At 45.0% G+C, this 19,680-nt stretch overlaps 1 protein-coding gene across 7 annotated transcripts in view; it reads left to right on the forward strand.

Annotated features, from left to right (window-relative positions):
• The window catches only part of XPNPEP3 (X-prolyl aminopeptidase 3), a 548,503-nt gene that overhangs the window by 351,801 nt on the left and 177,022 nt on the right, over positions 1–19,680 (forward strand). The gene's annotated exons all lie outside the window — the stretch shown is intronic.

Below are 19,680 nucleotides of genomic sequence, written 5' to 3' on the forward strand. Positions count from 1 at the left end.
CTTGGCTGGCTGCAAAGCATTTACCAGCTGTGATACTTGTCAAAGGGGCTGCTTCTAGGTACTAACAATGCAGGGTTCCTAAAGTTTTCCTTTTTTGTTATTTTGAAAATGTAAAAGATGAACAGTAATCTTGGCCAAACTTTTGAATGCCACTGTGTATATCTATCTGTCTAATATGGTGTACACAGAAAAAATAAATATAGAATTTACTATATATTAAAGAGCATCTGTCAGCAGATTTGTACCTATGAAACTAGCTCAACTGTTGCATGTGCACTTGGCAGTTGAAGACATCTTTGTTGTCCAATCTTCATATGTGCCCGCATTGTTGAGAAAAATGAAGTATGTGTGTATATATTGTAAGGGATCGTGTCTTTTCAGAGGGTCACACTATCAGATATCTCGCCAGACAACGAATTTTCATGTCCAAACCGCCAACACTTAAAACACAAATAAACTCCTGCCTGTCTAGGCACTACCTAAAAAAAATACGTCCCTACCTCACTCGTAGAGCACATTTCACACATGAACATCATATGCGGCTTCCCTCAGCCAACATCAATCCATCAGCCTCCAGGCTGTGGCAATTCCAGTACCTTTTTGGGAGTTTGTGGTCCAGTAGTCCTCCCGACTCTGACCTAGTGACCTACTTTCCGCAGGTGTCACTGCGTCCCCCAAACTTCAGGATATACCCTAGCCTTGTGGCCTCTCAGCCTTGCTAGCTGAGACCACATACGCAGAGCCTCAACAGGACTCTGCTTCACAAACACTCTTTCTCTCCCCAGACTGACACACTGGGAGGTGCTTTATGTCAGGCCTGATTACAGCAGGCCTCACCTGCGATCACCTCAAGTAAAAGGAAAACATGCCCTTGAATGAGGGGGTGGATTGGGAGGTCCCACTGCCAAACCTACCATCCCAATCTAATAAGATCTAGCCCTGAATAAATAAAGAAAATACTTTCAGCAACTAGGTTTGCTGAAGACAGCACAATCTTCCTGGACTTTACTTTTCTCACCTAGATGAGATATACACCCCTTCTAGGGCTTCACCGTACACATCACTGTCCGTATTGCCACTATATATATATATATACAGTGTGTATATATATATATATATATATATATAGTAAGGGGTTAAACTCTCAGGTTGGGCGGCGATGACAGATTCTCTTGCAGACCACAGGGTTAAAGTCCAAATGCTGCTTTATTCATCACACTCTGGCAATACAGGCACCCCAGTTATAATTCACTGGGTAAGGTGAAGGTCCAGCACCACAAAACATAAACCAAACTAAAATAAACACCTGCCCGTCTGGGCCCTGGCTAATACAGTGAAGTTCCTAACTCACCTCTTGAACACAGTTCACACAGAGAATTCAGCTTCTCTAGCCAGCAGGGCAGCCAGCTTCCCAGGCTTTCTCCAGGCATTCCTCTCCCCAGACTGACAGCCTGGACTGTGCTTTATTTTCCCTTGATGATCCCGGCTGGCTTCAGCTTGGATCCCTCAGGCTAGGGGAAAACCTGTCCTGGAATGGGGTGGACTGGGGAGGTCCCTCTACCAATCCTACCTTCTCCCAGTCCAATAAAATCCAGCCCATAAACTTAACAAAACTGTCTCAGCAACCTACACATTGCTGATACCATTTTAGCCTTCTGGATTTTATTTACCTCACCCAGTTGAGGAAGCTGGGTGGGATATACACCCCTTCCAGGACTTTACTATACACTTTTCTGTTCACCTTACCACATATCCCCCCCCCCCCCCTTCTCCAGACCAGAGTTCTGGATATTTTTAGCCAACAAGCAGTGTATCATGGACAAAGCATCTGCATTCCCCTGTAATTTCCCCGGCCTGTGTTCAACCTTGAAATTAAAATTGTGCAGGGAGAGAAACCACCTGGTCACTCTTGTGTTTTTCTCCCTGTTTTATTTCATCCAAGTTAAAGGAGTGTGATCTGTTACCAACAGAAATTTCCTACCCAGCAGGTAATATTTAAGTGACTCCAGAGCCCATTTAATGGCTAGATACTCTCGTTCCACTATGGCATAATTTTTCTCTGCTGGGATCAACTTCCTACTTAGGTACATCACTGGGTGCTCCTCCCCATGTATCACCTGTGACAGGACCGCTACCAAGCCTGTCTCAGATGCATCAGTCTGGACCAGAAACTCTTTTCTGAAATCCTGGGAAATGAGCATCGGCTTTTGACAGAGAGCGGACTTTAGGCTCCTATTCACCATTACTGACTTAGGGCCTTTCGTTAAGTCAGTCAATGGTGCTGCCATCGAGGCAAAATTCGGTACAAAGCGGCGGTAGTACCCTGTCATGCCAAGGAAGGCCCTGACTTGTTTCTTCGTTAAGGGCCTAGGCCAGTCTTGTATCGCCTCTACTTTATTGATCTGGGGTTTAACCAGCCCTTTACCAATAATGTAGCCCAGATATTTTGCTTCCTCTAGACCCATTGCACACTTCTCAGGGTTTATGGTTATTACAACTCATTGAAAAAATATGAGACTTCTACTGTTATAGCTGGCTAAGTGTACATCTATACACATGACAGCTGCCCAAACACACCTAGCACTGCTATATCTCTATATGACAGCTGTCCCTGCACACTCAGATCTGCTATATCTCTATATATGACAGCTGCCCCAGCAAACCCAGCTCTACTACATCTATACACATGACATCTACCGAAACACAGCCAGCTCTGCTACATATATACACATGACAGCTGCCCCCAACACACCCAGCACTGCTATATCTCTATATGACAGCTGTCCCTGCACACTCAGCTGTGCTATATCTCTATATATGACCGCTGCCCCAGCAAACCCAGCTCTACTACATCTATACACATGACAGATGCCCAAACACACCCAGCTCTGCTACATCTATACACATGACAGCTGCCCCCAACACACTCAGCTCTGCTATATCTCTATATATGACAGCTGCCCCAGGAAACCCAGCTCTACTACATCTATACACATGACAGCTGCCGAAACACAGTCAGGTCTGCTACATCTATACACATGACAGCTGCCCCCAACACACCCAGCACTGCTATATCTCTATATGACAGCTGTCCCAGCACAATCAGCTCTGCTATATCTCTATATATGACCACTGCCCCAGCAAACCCAGCTCTACTACATCTATACACATGACAGATGCCCAAACACACCCAGCTCTGCTACATCTATACACATGACAGCTGCCCCAGCACACTCAGCTCTCCTATATCTCTATATATCTATCTACTGTATAGCAATACTTAGAGATATATAGATGTAGCAGAGCTGGGTTTGCTGGGGCAGCTATCATATATAGAGATATAGCAGAGCTGAGTGTGCTGGAACAGCTATCATATAGAGATATATCTGAGATACTGCTATATCTGTATATGACAGCTGTCTCAGCACATTCAGCTCTGCTATATCTCTATATATGAGTAGCTGTCATGTGTATAGATGTGAGCCAGCTATAACAGTAGAAGTCTCATATTTTTTTCAGTCAGCAGCAAGGCAGCTGGTATGGTCTAGTGGTTAGCTGCTTTGCCTCTGAAGCAGAAGGTCGTGGGTTCGAATCCCAGCAGAAGCTTTTCTGAAATGCAAGCATTGACTCTATATAAGGACATACAGGGCGGGACACAATACAAGGCGGGACACAGGAAGAGGCTGCATCGCATCGCTGACATGGAGGTAAGTAGAAGTGTTTATTATTATTTTTTTAATACCCGACTGTTACTGCCATGGGGGAGCGGGAGGCACCTGATACTGGCAGTGGCACCTGATACTGGCACATGGGGGGGGGGGTTGGCACCTGATACTGGCACCTGGGGGGGAGGGGGGTTGGCACCTGATACTGGCACATGGGGGGGAAGAGGCACCTGATACTGGCACATGGGGGGGAGAGGGGTTGGCACCTGATACTGGCATGGGGGGGGAGGGAGAGTGGCACCTGATACTGGCATAGGGGGGAGGGAGAGTGGCACCTGATACTGGCATATGGGGGGGAGGGAGAGTGGCACCTGATACTGGCATATGGGGGGGGGAGTGGCACCTGATACTGGCACCTGGGGGGGGGAGGGGGGGTTGGCACCTGATACTGGCACATGGGGGGGGAAGAGGCACCTCATACTGGCACATGGGGGGGGGAAAGGGGTTGGCACCTGATACTGGCATATGGGGTGGGGGGGGAGGGAGAGAGGCACTTGATACTGGCACTTTTTTTGTGGGGGGGGAGATGGCACTATGATACTGGGACATGGGGGGGGGAGAGGCACCTCATACTGGCACCTGGAGGGGAGAGGGGGGGTTGGCACTTGATACTGGCACATGGGGGGGGGGGAGAGGAACCTGATACTGGCACATGGGGAGGGGGAGGGAGAGAGGCACTTGATATTGGCACTTTTTTGTGGGGGGGGGGAGATGGCAGTTGGCACTATGATACTGGGACATGGGGGGAGGAGAGAGGCACTTGATACTGGCGTGTGTGTGTGTGGGGGGGGGTTGGCACTATGATACTGGCACATGGGGGGGGAGAGGCACTTAATACTGGCACTTTTTTGGGGGGAGATGGCACTATGATAATGGGACATGGGGGGGAACAGAGAGGCACTTGATACTGGCACATGGGGGGGTTTGGCACTATGATACTGGCACATGGGGGGTGGGAAGGAGAGAGGCACTTGATACTGGCACATGGGGGGAGATGGCACTATGATACTGGGACATGTGGGGGGGGAGAGGCACTTGATACTGGCACATGATGGGGGGGCATCTATGGGGACACTTACTGGCACATTATTGGGGGGCATTATGGGGGACACTAGGCCGGCAGCCTATCAGAGGCCGGACACTGAGGGGCATCTACTGGGGCACTATATATGGGGCATTTTATACTGGTACATTATGGGGGGCACTAGCAGGAAGGGGGGAGAGGAGCACTATGAGGGAATTTACTGTGGGCACTATCTAGGGGTATTTTATACTGGCACATTATGGGGGCACTATGGGGACATTAGCTCTACTGGGGGCATTACAAGGGGGTATTTTTGCACGGTCACATTATAAGGAGAATTATTACTACTGGGGGGGGGGGGGGCATTATGGTGGGCTTTATTACTCCCCCTTGGTATGAGCCCCCTAGTAGCAGCACCAGCCTCTCCCTGCTCTGCTATCCCTCTGCCCCTTCTCCAAATCCTTATTATAAAATCTTTCTCATTAGGATAAAACACAACATCAGCTCTGCCGAACCCCCAGCCAAAGTGTGGAAGTGGCGTCCGAGATCCCCAAGGGCAAAGCCAAGTAACTGTAAGTGTTCATATAAAATATGTTTATGTTATACACACATAGCATACACTGTGCCCCACAATATACAGTACACCTCTATATTGTGCCCCACAATGTACAGTATACTGCTACACTGTGCCCCACAATATACAGTATACCTCTACACTGTGCCCCACAATATACAGTATACCGCTACACTGTGCCCCACAATGTACAGTATACTGCTACACTGTGCCCCACAATGTACAGTATACTGCTACACTGTGCCCCACAATATACAGTATACCTCTACACTGTGCCCCACAATATACAGTATGCCTCTACACTGTGCCCCACAATATACCCCTCTACACTGTGCCCCACAATATACAGTATACCGCTACACTGTGCCCCACAATATACAGTATACCTCTACACTGTGCCCCACAATATACAGTATGCCTCTACACTGTGCCCCACAATATACCCCTCTACACTATGCCCCACAATATACAGTATACCGCTACACTGTGCCCCACAATATACAGTATACCGCTACACTGTGCCAAAGGAGTGGGGTTTACACAGGAGGAGGGAGATGCGAAGCGCGCTGGGGGGGCCCTTACAAATATTTGCTGTGGGGCCCAGTCACTTCTAGTTACGCCCCTGCCCTCTGGAGTGGAGAATGCTTTTCTTTTGCATCATCTGATAACAGTATCTGTCAATACCCTTTTGTAAGGTCAAGGGTCGTGATGCCTCTCGATTAGTTAATCTACTCTGGGCTTGGGGTACGCATTGAATTTTGATACCTCATTTGGCTTCTGGAAATCATTACAAAATCTCCAAGTCCCATTAGGCTTCGGGATTAAGACAATAGGGCTTGACCACTCAATGGTAGATTCCTCAATGACCCCTAACTCAAGCATGCGCCTGACCTCAGAGGATACCACTTTTCTGCGTGCTTCTGGTATCCTGTAGGGCTTTAGATTCACCTTACTGTGGGGTTCAGTTCTCACGGAATGTTCTATCAGGTGGGTACGGCCTGGTAGGTCAGAAAACCTTACTCTATTTTTCTGTAGAAACTCCTTTACTTCTTGTTTCTGGGGTACTGACAATGCCTCACTAATTTTTACCGGAGGAATTGGTGGTGACCTAATTACTCATGGACTGTGCGGCCACCAATGACTCCCGATCTTTCCATGGCTTGATCAGATTTACGTGGTAAATCTGGTAGTGTTTTATCCTTCCTGGTTGGTGCACCTTATAGTTCACCTCGCCCTTTTTTTCCATAACCTCGTAAGGACCCTGCCACTTTGCCAGAAACTTACTTTCTAAAGTGGCAAATAGAATCAGGACCCTGTCCCCGGGATTAGTAGGTCCCTTACCTTGGCAGACCTGTTATAAATTCTGCTTTGAGCCTCTTGGGCTCTTTGCAGATGTTCTTTAACAATGGGCATCACTGTCGCTATCCTGTCTTGCATGTCAGCCACATGTTCAATGACGCTCTTATAGGGAGTAGCCTCAGCCTCCCAGGTTTCTTTAGCGACATCAAGTAAACCCCTCGGGTGATGGCCATATAGTAACTCAAATCGTGAGAACCCTGTAGAAGCCTGAGGCACCTCCCTAACAGAGAACATAAGGTATGGCAAGAAGCAGTCCTAGTCCCGACCATCCTTTTCTACTACTTTTTTTAACATCTGTTTCAGCGTCTTGTTAAACCTCTCGACCAACCCATCTGTCTGTGGGTGGTACACCGAGGTACAGTACAGACCAAAAGTTTGGACACACCTTCTCATTCAAAGAGTTTTCTTTATTTTTATGACTATGAAAATTGTAGATTCACATTGAATTCATCAAAACTATGAATTAACACATGTGGAATTATATACATAACAAAAAAGTGTGAAACAACTGAAAATATGTCATATTCTAGGTTCTTCAAAGTAGCCACCTTTTGCTTTGATTACTGCTTTGCACACTCTTGGCATTCTCTTGTTGAGCTTCAAGAGGTAGTCATCTGAAATGGTTTTCACTTCACAGGTGTGCCCTGTCAGGTTTAATAAGTGGGATTTCTTGCCTTAGAAATGGGGTTGGGACCATCAGTTGCCTTGTGGAAAAGTCAGGTGGATACACAGCTGATAGTCCTACTGAATAGACTGTTAGAATTTGTATTATGGCAAGAAAAAAGCAGCTAAGTAAAGAAAAACGAGTGGCCATCATTACTTTAGGAAATGAAGGTCAGTCAGTCCGAAAATTGGGAAAACTTTGAAAGTGTCCCCAAGTGCAGTCACAAAAACCATCAAGCGCTACAAAGAAACTGGCTCACATGCGGACCGCCCCAGGAAAGGAAGACCAAGAGTCACCTCTGCTGCGGAGGATAAGTTCATCCGAGTCACCAGCCTCAGAAATCGCAGGATAACAGCAGCTCAGATTAGAGACCAGGTCAATACCACACAGAGTTCTAGCAGCAGACACATCTCTAGAACAACTGTTAAGAGGAGACTGTGTGAATCAGGCCTTCATGGTAGAATATCTGCTAGGAAACCACTGCTAAGGAGAAGGCAACAAGCAGAAGAGACTTGTTTGGGCTAAAGAACACAAGGAATGAACATTAGACCAGTGGAAATCTGTGATTTGGTCTGATGAGTCCAAATTTGAGATCTTTGGTTCCAACCACCGTTTCTTTGTGCTATGCAGAAAAGGTGAACGGATGGACTCTACATGCCTGGTTCCCACTGTGAAGCATGGAGGAAAAGGTGTGATGGTGTGGGGGTGCTTTTCTGGTGACACTGTTGGGGATTTATTCAAAATTGAAGGCATACTGAACCAGCATGGCTACCACAGCATCTTGCAGCGGCATGCTATTCCATCCGGTTTGCGTTTAGTTGGACCATCATTTATTTTTCAACAGGACAATGACCCCAAACACACCTCCGGGCTGTGTAAGGGCTATTTGACCATGAAGGAGAGTGATGGGGTGCTGTGCCAGATGACCTGGCCTCCACAGTCACCGGACCTGAACCCAATCGAGATGGTTTGGGGTGAGCTGGACCGCAGAGTGAAGGCTAAAGGGCCAACAAGTGCTAAGCATCTCTGGGAACGCCTTCAAGACTGTTGGAAGACAATTTCAGGTGACTACCTCTTGAAGCTCATCAAGAGTGTGCAAAGCAGTAATCAAAGCAAAAGGTGGCTACTTTGAAGAACCTAGAATATTACATATTTTCTGTTGTTTCACCCTTTTTTTTGTTATGTATATAATTCCACATGTGTTAATTCGTAGTTTTGATGCCTTCAGTGTGAATCTACAATCTTCATAGTCATGAAAATAAAGAAAACTTTTTGAATGAGAAGGTGTGTCCAAACTTTTGATCTGTACTGTACGTATCTGGGTGATTTTGAACAACTTGCACAACTCTTTCATGACCTTCGACTTAAAGGGGGTCCTTGGTACCCTGGTCCGTGAGAATTTTTTTAGGGATCCCCGTGCGGGAGAACATGAAAAATAATTCCCGGGCAATATTTTTGGACGCCATGTTTCGCAAGGGTACCGCTTCCGGGTATCATGTGGCATAGTCCAACACAACCAAGATATACTGGTGCCCCCTAGCTGATTTAATAATGGGACCCACCAAGTCCATGGCAATTCTTTCAAAAGGTACCTCAATGATGGGAAGAGGCACCAAGGGACTCTGGAAATGTGAGGTTGGGGCACTTATCTGGCAGGTTGGGCAGGACTCGCAGTATATTTCCACTTCCTTGTATATTTCAGGCCAGAAAAACCTTTGTAGTACCCTCTCCTATGTTTTGTTAACACCCAAATGACCCCCCAAGTGCACCAGAAGCTGCTCCACAATATCATTGTTGCATTTATTAACTCGATGCAGCAGGTTTCCATTAATGGAAAAATGCGGAAATTTTTGGTCAGCTTCTGGTACCTGTGGTACACCATCTATCACGGTAACATTTCCGTGAGCACTCATGAGTGGGGTCTCTCAATTGCTCTGTACCAAAGTTACCCCAAGACACCCCTAAGTCCAACACATTTTCCCCAGTTGGGGAAGCTTCATCTTCACCAGCTAACACCTGCAATGGAAAAGTGTCATTATCAGGTACGTCACATAACCCCACATTTTCATCAGACATTTCAGTTACCATGACATCATCATTTTGCACCTTATCGGCACCATTATTTTCAATGGTCTTTTCCATTAAACAATTGGATTCAATGGGCCCCTCATAGCAATGATTATTTAAAGGAGACGGCACAGATTCTGCCGGAATGTTTCTCTTCTCCCACAACTTCCAAAACAAGGGGAATCCCGGCCCAATATCATATCATGCATAAGTCTTTTTACGACCCTGACTTCATAGGATACAGTCCCAGCCAGTCTCTCCAGCTTAATGCAATCCACCGGGTATGATTTTGCATCCCCATGGATGCACAGCACACTTACTCCTTTGTCTGGCACATAATTACCAGCCACAAAGCTGGCATGCACTAAGGTGACCAGACTACCGGAGTCCAACAGAGCCCTGATGGAGCAGTCATTTATCACCAGGGTACACATCTGTGGCTCAGTCTCTAGTTCTGGGGAGGCCGCACACACTGGCACCGCATACAGCGACTGTCTCCGGCTCCCGGCATACTCCATGGGCTCTGAGGTCAGAGGGCAATAGGCAGCAATGTGTCCCCACTCAAGGCACCTCCAGCACTGGGTCGCCCCAGGTCTTCTAGGTGAGAAAACCTCTCCGGGTCCGGACTGCCCGGGAGACTCAGTCTTATGCCCACGCCCAACCTCTAGAGCCTTATTCCCTCTTGCACCCTTCCACACACCCCCAACAGCCGGAACTCTCTTACCCACAGATGACACAGGTCGAGCACTCCAGGGAGGTGTTGGTGTGGTAGGGACATCACGGAGGTAGTCCACAGTCGACAGGAACCTTTCCACCATGTTCACGAGCTGATCCGCAGTTTTGGGGTCTTCATGTCCGACCCACCGTTGTAGCTCCGCCGGGAGGGCTCTGAAGTAGTAATCCACCACTACTTTCTCCACGATCTGGTCCAGTGTAGAAGACTCAGGTTCCAGCCAATTCCGTACAAGATGGAGGAGGTCAAACATCTGAGATCGAGCAGGCTTGTCCACGGTGTAGCTCCACGTATGGACCCTCCGGGCACGAACTGCCGGTGTAACGCCCAAACAAGCCAGGATCTCCATTTTTAATTTGACATAGTCCCGGACATCCTGCTCCCTAAGGTCATAGTAGGCCTTTTGTGGTTCGACGGACAAAAAAGGCGCAAGGACCTCTGTCCACTCTGCTATTGGCAGCCTTTCTCTTTCCGCCACCCTGTCAAATACGGTCAGGTAGGCCTCGATATCGTCATCAAGTGTCAGTCTTTGCAAGGCCCGCTGCACAACCCTCCTCACATTCAAAGTCTCTGGGGGGGCTTACCCCCACTTGTGGGGCTGGAGTTACAGCAGTCTCTCTTATTGCAGCAATATGCTCCATCAACAAACGATTAGTTTCCTGCTGCTGTGCCATGCCTGTTGTTGCTGTGCATTAGCCTGTTGTTGGACACGTAAGGCTTCTTCGTGTCTCTTTTTATCCTCAGCATGTCTTTTCCTTTCCTCCAGATTGGCCTGTAAAAACATCTTCATCATTTCCTCCATGGTATTTGGTGAACTTTGCAAAGCTGCAGCAGCTTTCACCCAGGACATTAAATCATTAACTGTCACACCGTTGCCCTTAGCAACCGACTGTTGCCTTTTTTAGCAGGTACGCCTGCCCGCATCCGACACCAATTGTAAGGGGTTAAACTCTCAGGTTGGGCGGCGATGACAGATTCTCTTGCAGACCACAGGGTTAAAGTCCAAATGCTGCTTTATTTATCACACTTCGGCAATACAGGCACCCCAGTTATAATTTACTGGGTAAGGTGAAAGTCCAACACCAGAAAACATAAACCAAACTAAAATAAACACCTGCCCATCTGGGCCCTGGCTAATACAGTAAGGATCCTAACTCACCTCTTGAACACAGTTCACACAGAGAATTCAGTTTCTCTAGCCAGCAGCGCAGCCAGCTTCACAGACTTTCTCCAGGCATTACTCTCCCCAGACTGGCAGCATGGACTGTGCTTTATTTCCCCTTGATGATCCCAGCTGGCTTCAGCTGGGATCCCTCAGGCTAGGGGAAAACCTGTCCTGGAATGGGGTGGACTTGGGAGGTCCCTCTACCAATCCTACCTTCTCCCAGTCCAATAAAATCCAGCCCATAAACTTAACAAAACTGTCTCAGCAACCTACACATTGCTGAGACCATTTTAAGCTGGGTGGGATATACACCCCTTCCAGGACTTTACCATACACTTTTCTGTTAACCTTACCACAATATATATATACATATATATATATATATATATATATATATATATACACACACACACACACACACACACACACACACACACACGGTGAGTCACCCTTTTTTTATGAAATATCTGAATTACCCTAGCAAGTAATAGTTGAGGGGGCCTATCTTTTAGGCTGTGTCCAGAACATGGCCGCCATCTCGAATGCCGCCTTATTGGATCAAGGGCAACGTTTTCCCAAGTGGAAAGGGGTCTTGTAGCATATCAAAGAAGATCCGAATTTTCTCAGAAATCAATTGTCAGATTTGCAATATCTCTTGTGGTTCAAAAGTTATCCACACAGAAAGTTTAAAACTCTGTGTTTAGCACCACGAATAACACATTGAACACATCAAATAATTGTTAAGAGTCACAGGGAATGTTCCCAGTTGTTGTTGCAACTTTGTGTTGATAACTTTTGAACCACAAGAGATATTGCAAATCTGATTGCGGTAATCGATTACTGAGAAAATCATCTTATTCTTACATTATTATATTGATACATTACATATAAATATTCCCCCCTACCCCTGACTTATCGGTTGCTGAGAAAAAAAAAGAAGAGAATATAACTCCCCTCTCTCTCACAGGAAATCACAGAAATAAGATAATAAAGCACTTAGTAAAGTAGATGCAAGCATTATATATGGACAAAGTCCTCACTCTGATATGATAATATCTGAGACACTTAGCCAATATATTTTGATCAAAACACATCTGAGCCCGCCTACCAAGCGCCAAGGTGGTCTCAGGTCAGGCGGGTCCTACGCTAATCCTACCTACGCCATTGGGCTTCTATGTTCAGGAGTGCAGACGCCGCACATATAATGTGCTGCTCCTAGTCACCTCCATGTGTATCAAGCAACCAATGGGAGGAGGAGCAAGCACACCCATATGTACCACCTAATCAAGCCGCTCTATTGGATAGGAAGGGCAAAAGTGCAGAGGAATGCTACTCCCAAGATAAAATAGGTGAATATTTACACTTGAAGGTGCCACTCCCTCAAGCAAATACTACATAGACAAAAAAATAACAGAAAAAACTAAGATAAAACATCCTGCACGGTATGATATACAAATGTGCAGATATGCCTGGCCATATTATTGAAGAAAATCACAGAAATAAGATAATAAAGCATTTGTATTGTCCACTTCTATCTCCCCACGTTTTTGACAGGTGAAAACTTTAGTTCTATAACACTGCATTAACTTCTTGGGAGAGTAGTAAATATGATACAATATATTAAATTGGGTTATTCTATAAGAGAAATTCCTTGAAACCCTGTTCTTTGCCTGTATAGCTGAATCCTCAAAGTTTTCCCGCAAGGTGTCCAGAGCACCCTGCCATTTATGCGTCAGATTGTCAACTGCTCTTCTGTTGTTCTTTTGGTACAACAACCATTGGTATGTTCTTGAAACCAATTTCTTGCCAGGTGTTAACTTAGTAATATTTTTTAAAGGCTGAGGTAAAGTAGTTATTTGTGTGCCTTTCCCTATCGTCTTATACAGTGCATGTTTTAGTTGTAAATAATAGAACCTCGACCCTATGTTTTTCAGTTGGTATTTCCTTTTTAACTCTTCATAAGATATTATATCCCCCCTCCTCCCATACCTGACCTAATTTGTATATACAGTATTTCCACCAGGTTTTCTGTTCAATTAACTTTAATTCTGTGAGGCTACTATTGTCCCATATTATGGTGTCTACATAGAACCCGGTTTGGGACCATAATTCTTTTACCGTCTCCCAACTTTTAGCCCCCAACAGAATTAAAGGTATATATTTACATCCCTGTTGGGCCAGAATACCCGTTTCCATAACTTGAAAGATATTACATTTTTCCAGTCTTTTATTTATCCCTGCTATTATATTCTTATAACTTTGTGTATTACTCCATTTTATCATATTTTTTATAATCCCTGAACTAAAATAAAGTTCCAAATCTGGTACAGATAGTCCACCCTCCTTCTCCTGGATACTCAGTATCTGTACCTTTTATCCTCGTCTTTTTTCCTCGCCATATTAAATCCGTTAGTAAACTGGCTGTTATTTTAGAATATCTTTTCGGGATTATCACTGGTGTATTTCACAGAATATAATTCAGGGCAGGTAATGCACACCTCCTAACCAATTAAATACTTCCTGCCATCGACATATACAGTCTTTTCCATACCTCTATTTTCTTCTTAATTTCCTGGATTTTCAGAATCACATTTAATCTTCTTGAAATTTAAAATTCTTCTTTTATATGCTACAGGACCATCTTTCCACTAGAAAAATTTGCCCTTGATCCAATATGGCAGATTTCAAGATGACGGCCATGTTCTGGTTATAGCCTAAAACATAGGCCCCCCTCACCCATTACTTGCTGGGGAATTCAGATATTTAATTTTCCCTTTCGTTTCTTAAAGGGTGTGTGTATGTATATATATATATATATATATATATATCTATATATATATACAGTACAGACCAAACGTTTGGACACACCTTGTAGATTCACACTTAAGGCATCAAAACTACGAATTAACACATGTGGAATTATATACATAACAAAAAAGTGTGAAACAACTGAAAATATGTCATTCTAGGTTCTTCAAAGTAGCCACCTTTTGCTTTGATTACTGCTTTGCACACTCTTGGCATTCTCTTGATGAGCTTCAAGAGGTAGTCACCTGAAATGGTTTTAACTTCACAGGTGTGCCCTGTCAGGTTTAATAAGTGGGATTTCTTGCCTTATAAATGGGGTTGGGACCATCAGTTGCGTTGTGTAGAAGTCAGGTGGATACACAGCTGATAGTCCTACTGAATAGACTGTTAGAATTTGTATTAAGGCAAGAAAAAAACAGCTAAGTAAAGAAAAACGAGTGGCCATCATTACTTTAAGAAATGAAGGTCAGTCAGTCTGAAAAATTGGGAAAACTTTGAAAGTGTCCCCAAGTGCAGTCACAAAAACCATCAAGCGCTACAAAGAAACTGGCTCACATGCGGACCGCTCCAGGAAAGGAAGACCAAGGAGACTGTGTGAATCAGGCCTTCATGGTAGAATATCTGCTAGGAAAGCAGAAGCGACTTGTTTGGGCTAAAGAACACAAGGAATGGACATTAGACCAGTGGAAATCTGTGCTTTGGTCTGATGAGTCAAAATTTGAGATCTTTGGTTCCAACCACTGTGTCTTTGTGCGACGCAGAAAAGGTGAACGGATGGACTCTACATGCCTGGTTCCCACCGTGAAGCATGGAGGAGGTGTGATGGTGTGGGGGTGCTTTGCTGGTGACACTGTTGGGGATTTATTCAAAATTGAAGCCATACTGAACCAGCATGGCTACCACAGCATCTTGCAGCGACATGCTATTCCATCCGGTTTGCGTTTAGTTGGACCATCATTTATTTTTCAACAGGACAATGACCCCAAACACACCTCCAGGCTGTGTAAGGGCTATTTGACCATGAAGCAGAGTGATGGGGTGCTGTGCCAGATGACCTGGCCTCCACAGTCACCGGACCTGAACCCAATCGAGATGGTTTGGGGTGAGCTGGACCGCAGAGTGAAGGCAAAAGGGTCGACAAGTGCTAAGCATCTCTGGGAACTCCTTCAAGACTGTTGGAAGACCATTTCAGGTGACTACCTCTTGAAGCTCATCAAGAGAATGCCAAGAGTGTGCAAAGCAGTAATCAAAGCAAAAGGTGGCTACTTTGAAGAACCTAGAATATGACATATTTTCAGTTGTTTCACACTTTTTTGTTATGTATATAATTCCACATGTGTTAATTCATAGTTTTGATGCCTTCAGTGTGAATCTACAATTTTCATAGTTATGAAAATAAAGAAAACTCTTTGAATGAAAAGGTGTGTCCAATCTTTTGGTCTTTACTGTATACTAGCAGAAGGACCCAACTTTGCATGGGTATATTTCATTTAATGTTTGTGTGTGTGTCGTTAAAAGATATCGACAGTATCCCCCATAATAGTGACCTCTACAGCACCCCACCCCTTTAACAGTGAACTCCACAGTCCCCCACCCCTTAACACTGGTCCCCCACAGTGCTCCGCCACTTTAAAATGGGACCTCCGAGCACCCCATCCCCTTAACTGTGACCTTCACAGCTGCCCGCCCCTTTTAACATTGAGTTTCACAGCACCCACTAGCATTAGGGAGGTGTTTAGCACTATATATTCCCTCAGTATGGGGACTCTTGACTATATGTCGAGAGGAATATCTTATTAATACCACAATCAGTAAATACAAATATACGTTACCGGGTCAAGGATGAACAGGGTTTTGGGTGTGATCAGTTCTCAAAACTCTTCCAGTAGACAAAAATTGATCCAAGTTTATTTTTGTTGTTGAAGTAAGTTGTTAGTTGCAGTTGTTTCAGTTGAAAAGCAGACCCTGTCTAACCTTTTACATGCATACTTTATACCCCATGATATCTAATAACTCATCCCCTTCTAGATTAGGGATCTCCAATCGGACAAGGTGGGTGTATTCGTATGCAGATAATAGAGATGTAATTTTAACCCGCGAAATGCTGGTGAGAATGACATACTATTATCCATCCACCTCTAGATGGCACTGTTTTACCACATAACAATTTCAAACATTAATTCTAAATACCTAATAATACGTTCACATGACCTTTTAACCTCTCCAATATACATCAGTATTAAGGATTTCTTCCTGACATGTTGGAGTCACTATCCTCTACGGGCCTTTTATTTGGCACCCGGGTTCACATATTTAACTCGTCTACATGGATGAGTAATAATATTCAGCTCTCCTCATGAAACCCAATTAGTAGAATGATAACTTCAATACTTTCTAAACCTTCTAAGGTTATATCCACTCAGTGAAATATATACGGCATAAAATATATATTCTAAATATATATATATATATATATATATATATATCGACACACTGTTACACATAGATGACATACTATATAAATTATTGGTTAAGATATGTTGCAAATCTAAATATACCACACAGAAATATATGCAATATAATCATGCATACATGAATTGGACAATGAACACCAAATGTTTCTCCTAAGGCATTTACTTCCTTAATTCTCTTGTAAGGAAGTAAAATAATACATTGCTATTCAAATGGTTGTCTCTCACAAATACATGTCTGTAGGACCCATTATAGTATTAACAGATACACCACATCTGCTCACAATAATTTTAAGAGACAATACACTATATGTCCGCTACAAACATTTTACCCAAACTGAACTCAGCATAACCTCATTTAGGCCTTTTTCAATCCTACTGAAATATTTTAGACTTTGGTTCAGTCTGTCTTTACACTTAGGCAATGAGCATTGATATTCAAACTATATCTTCAGATAAGACTGTACACTTATGAAAATGCATGACACACAGCACAGCTGTGTGACCCTAGACCCGTGCTGCAGCTTATACCCCCTGCCCTTCCCCCCCACAATTTTTTTTGGAGCGCAAGCTGTTTATTTTATATTTTTTAGTGCGAACGCTGACTGGCACTCCTAGCGTCCGGCCACTGTTAACTCATCGCAAACCCCACCGCTGATCAACTTCGGATGGATGATCAGCGATTTTGAATTTAATTTCATCATTTTTTACCCATGCCCCCACACACACGCCCACCAAATAAAGTTTATCACGCACAAACACACGCACGCACACACTCCCCTATGGCCCGCCGGATGTTCTCGGCCGAGGAGGCATACGCCCAGTGAGGACGAGGATGACTCCACTTTCCTTTTGTCATCCGCGTCCTCCTCATCTAGCGATGATGATGAGTCCCCAAGGCGGTGGAGACGCCGCCAGGCGGAGCAAGATGACCGCCATGCTAGGGGCCCTGTGGCCCACCCTAGTACGAGCAGCTCTGGGGCTCGTACTAGTTTTCCGGACCACCAGTTAAGTCCACCGGAGCCCCCTGGCGGTGAACTTGTCTGGAATACGCCAGAGCGTTTTGAGCCCGTGATTCCTGATTTTGTAGGCCAACCAGGAATCCACAGTGGGCTTCACTGAATATGACTACTTTAGTCTTTTTTTGAGTGACCACTTTGTATATCTATTTGTGGAGCAAACAAACCTGTACGCCCAACAATTTGTTGCTCAACACCCGGGCTTCTTTTTGGCTAGACCCGGTGGCTGGACTCCGGTCAGTGCAGCCAAGATGAGGACATTTTGGGGCCTCATGCTGCACATTGGCCTAGTCAAGAAATCTAGTGTCGGGCATTACTGGAGTGAGGACGTCCTCTACCAGACCCCTCTTTATAGTACGGCCATGACACGCTCCAGAAATGCCTGCATTATTCAGATAATGCAGCATGTCCCCCCCCAAGGTGATCCTGCCTATGTACAAAATCAGGCGGTTCATCAATCACTTTGAGCCCAAATTTGTCGCATTGATGAGTCTCACATTGCTTCAAGGGGAGACTCCTTTTCCGCCAGTATGTTCCCTTTAAGCGGGCGAGGTATGGCGTGAAGCTGTACAAACTTTGTGAGAGTACCTCAGGGTACACTAACAAGTTTTGTGTGTATGAGGGGCGAGATTCCCGTATTGAATCCCCAGAATGTCCCCCCACTTTGGGTGTCAGCAGGAAACTCGTGTGGGACCTTATGCACCCACTGCTAGATATGGGTTACCAACTGTACATGGATATCTTTTATACTAGTGTCCCCTTGTTCCAGTCCCTCGCCGCCAGATCGGAAAAATCTATACAGCCTCCCTACCCACCCCCTCCAGGTACCTATGCCCACGGGTGCGACCCGTGCCCTTACCAGTGGAAACCTGTTGCTGGTCCGAAATAAGGACAAGAGGGATGTCCTTGTATTGTCCATAATTCATGGTAATGGCATCACCCCTGTCCCTGTGCCAGGTACCGCGGCCCGATTGTATTGTCAACTACAATCGGTATATGGGAGGAGTTGATCTCTCTGATCAAGTCCTCAAGCAATATAACGCCATGCGCAAAACCCGGCCATGGTACAAAAAAGTTGCAGTCTACTTGGTACAGGTTGCCTTGTACAACTTTTTTGTGCTGTCCCGGAGCTCTGGCAAAACAGCGATATTCCTTCAGTTCTATGAGGTAGTCCTCAAGGCCCTGATCTTTTCTGACTGGGAAAGAGGAGGCCGGAGTACCTCGGGAACTGGAGGCACCCGGATCGTCCCTGGCCAACACTTTCCGGGTGTGGTTCCCCCTTACTGGAAAGAAGGGACGAACCCCAAAAAAGTGCAGAGTGTGTCACAGGAGGGGGATGCAGAAGGACACCACTACTCAGTGTGACACGTGCCCCGATCATCCGGGCCTCTGCATTATTGGTTGCTTCAGGGAGTACCACACTTCCATGGAGTACTAAATTTATATCCCAATTTAGCCACTGACAATCTGATATAAAACTATGGTTCTCAGACTTGAGACACTAAAACAAAACTTTTTTGTTTCAAAAATATTATTTTGTAAAACTAAAATAAATAAAAAAAAGTAGACATATTAGGTATCGCTGCGTCTGTAAGAATCTGCTCTATAAAAATACCCCATGACCTAACCCCTCAGATGAACACGGTCAATAAAATAAAATAAAAACGGTGCCAAAACAGCTTTTTTTTGGCAAATTTTCCTTTTTAATCTTTTTTTTTCCAATAACAAAGCAAGGGTTAACAGCCAAACAAAACTTAATATTTATTACCCTGATTCTGCAGTTTACAGAAACACCACATATGTGGTCGTAAACTGCTGTATGACCAAACGGCAGGGCACAGAAGGAAAGGAACACCGTATGGTTTCTGAAAAGCAGATTTTGATAGCCTTTTTTTGGGCACCATGTCCCATTTGAACCCCCACTGATGCACCCCTAGAGTAGAAACTTCATAAAAGCCACCCCATCTATGAAACTACACTCCTCAAGGTATTTAAAACTGATTTTACAAACTTTATTAACCCTTTAGGTGTTCCTCACCAGTTTATGACAAAAGGAGATGACATTTCTGAA

This window comes from Bufo gargarizans, chromosome 7, assembly GCF_014858855.1.
Source record: "Bufo gargarizans isolate SCDJY-AF-19 chromosome 7, ASM1485885v1, whole genome shotgun sequence".
NCBI lineage: Eukaryota > Metazoa > Chordata > Amphibia > Anura > Bufonidae > Bufo > Bufo gargarizans.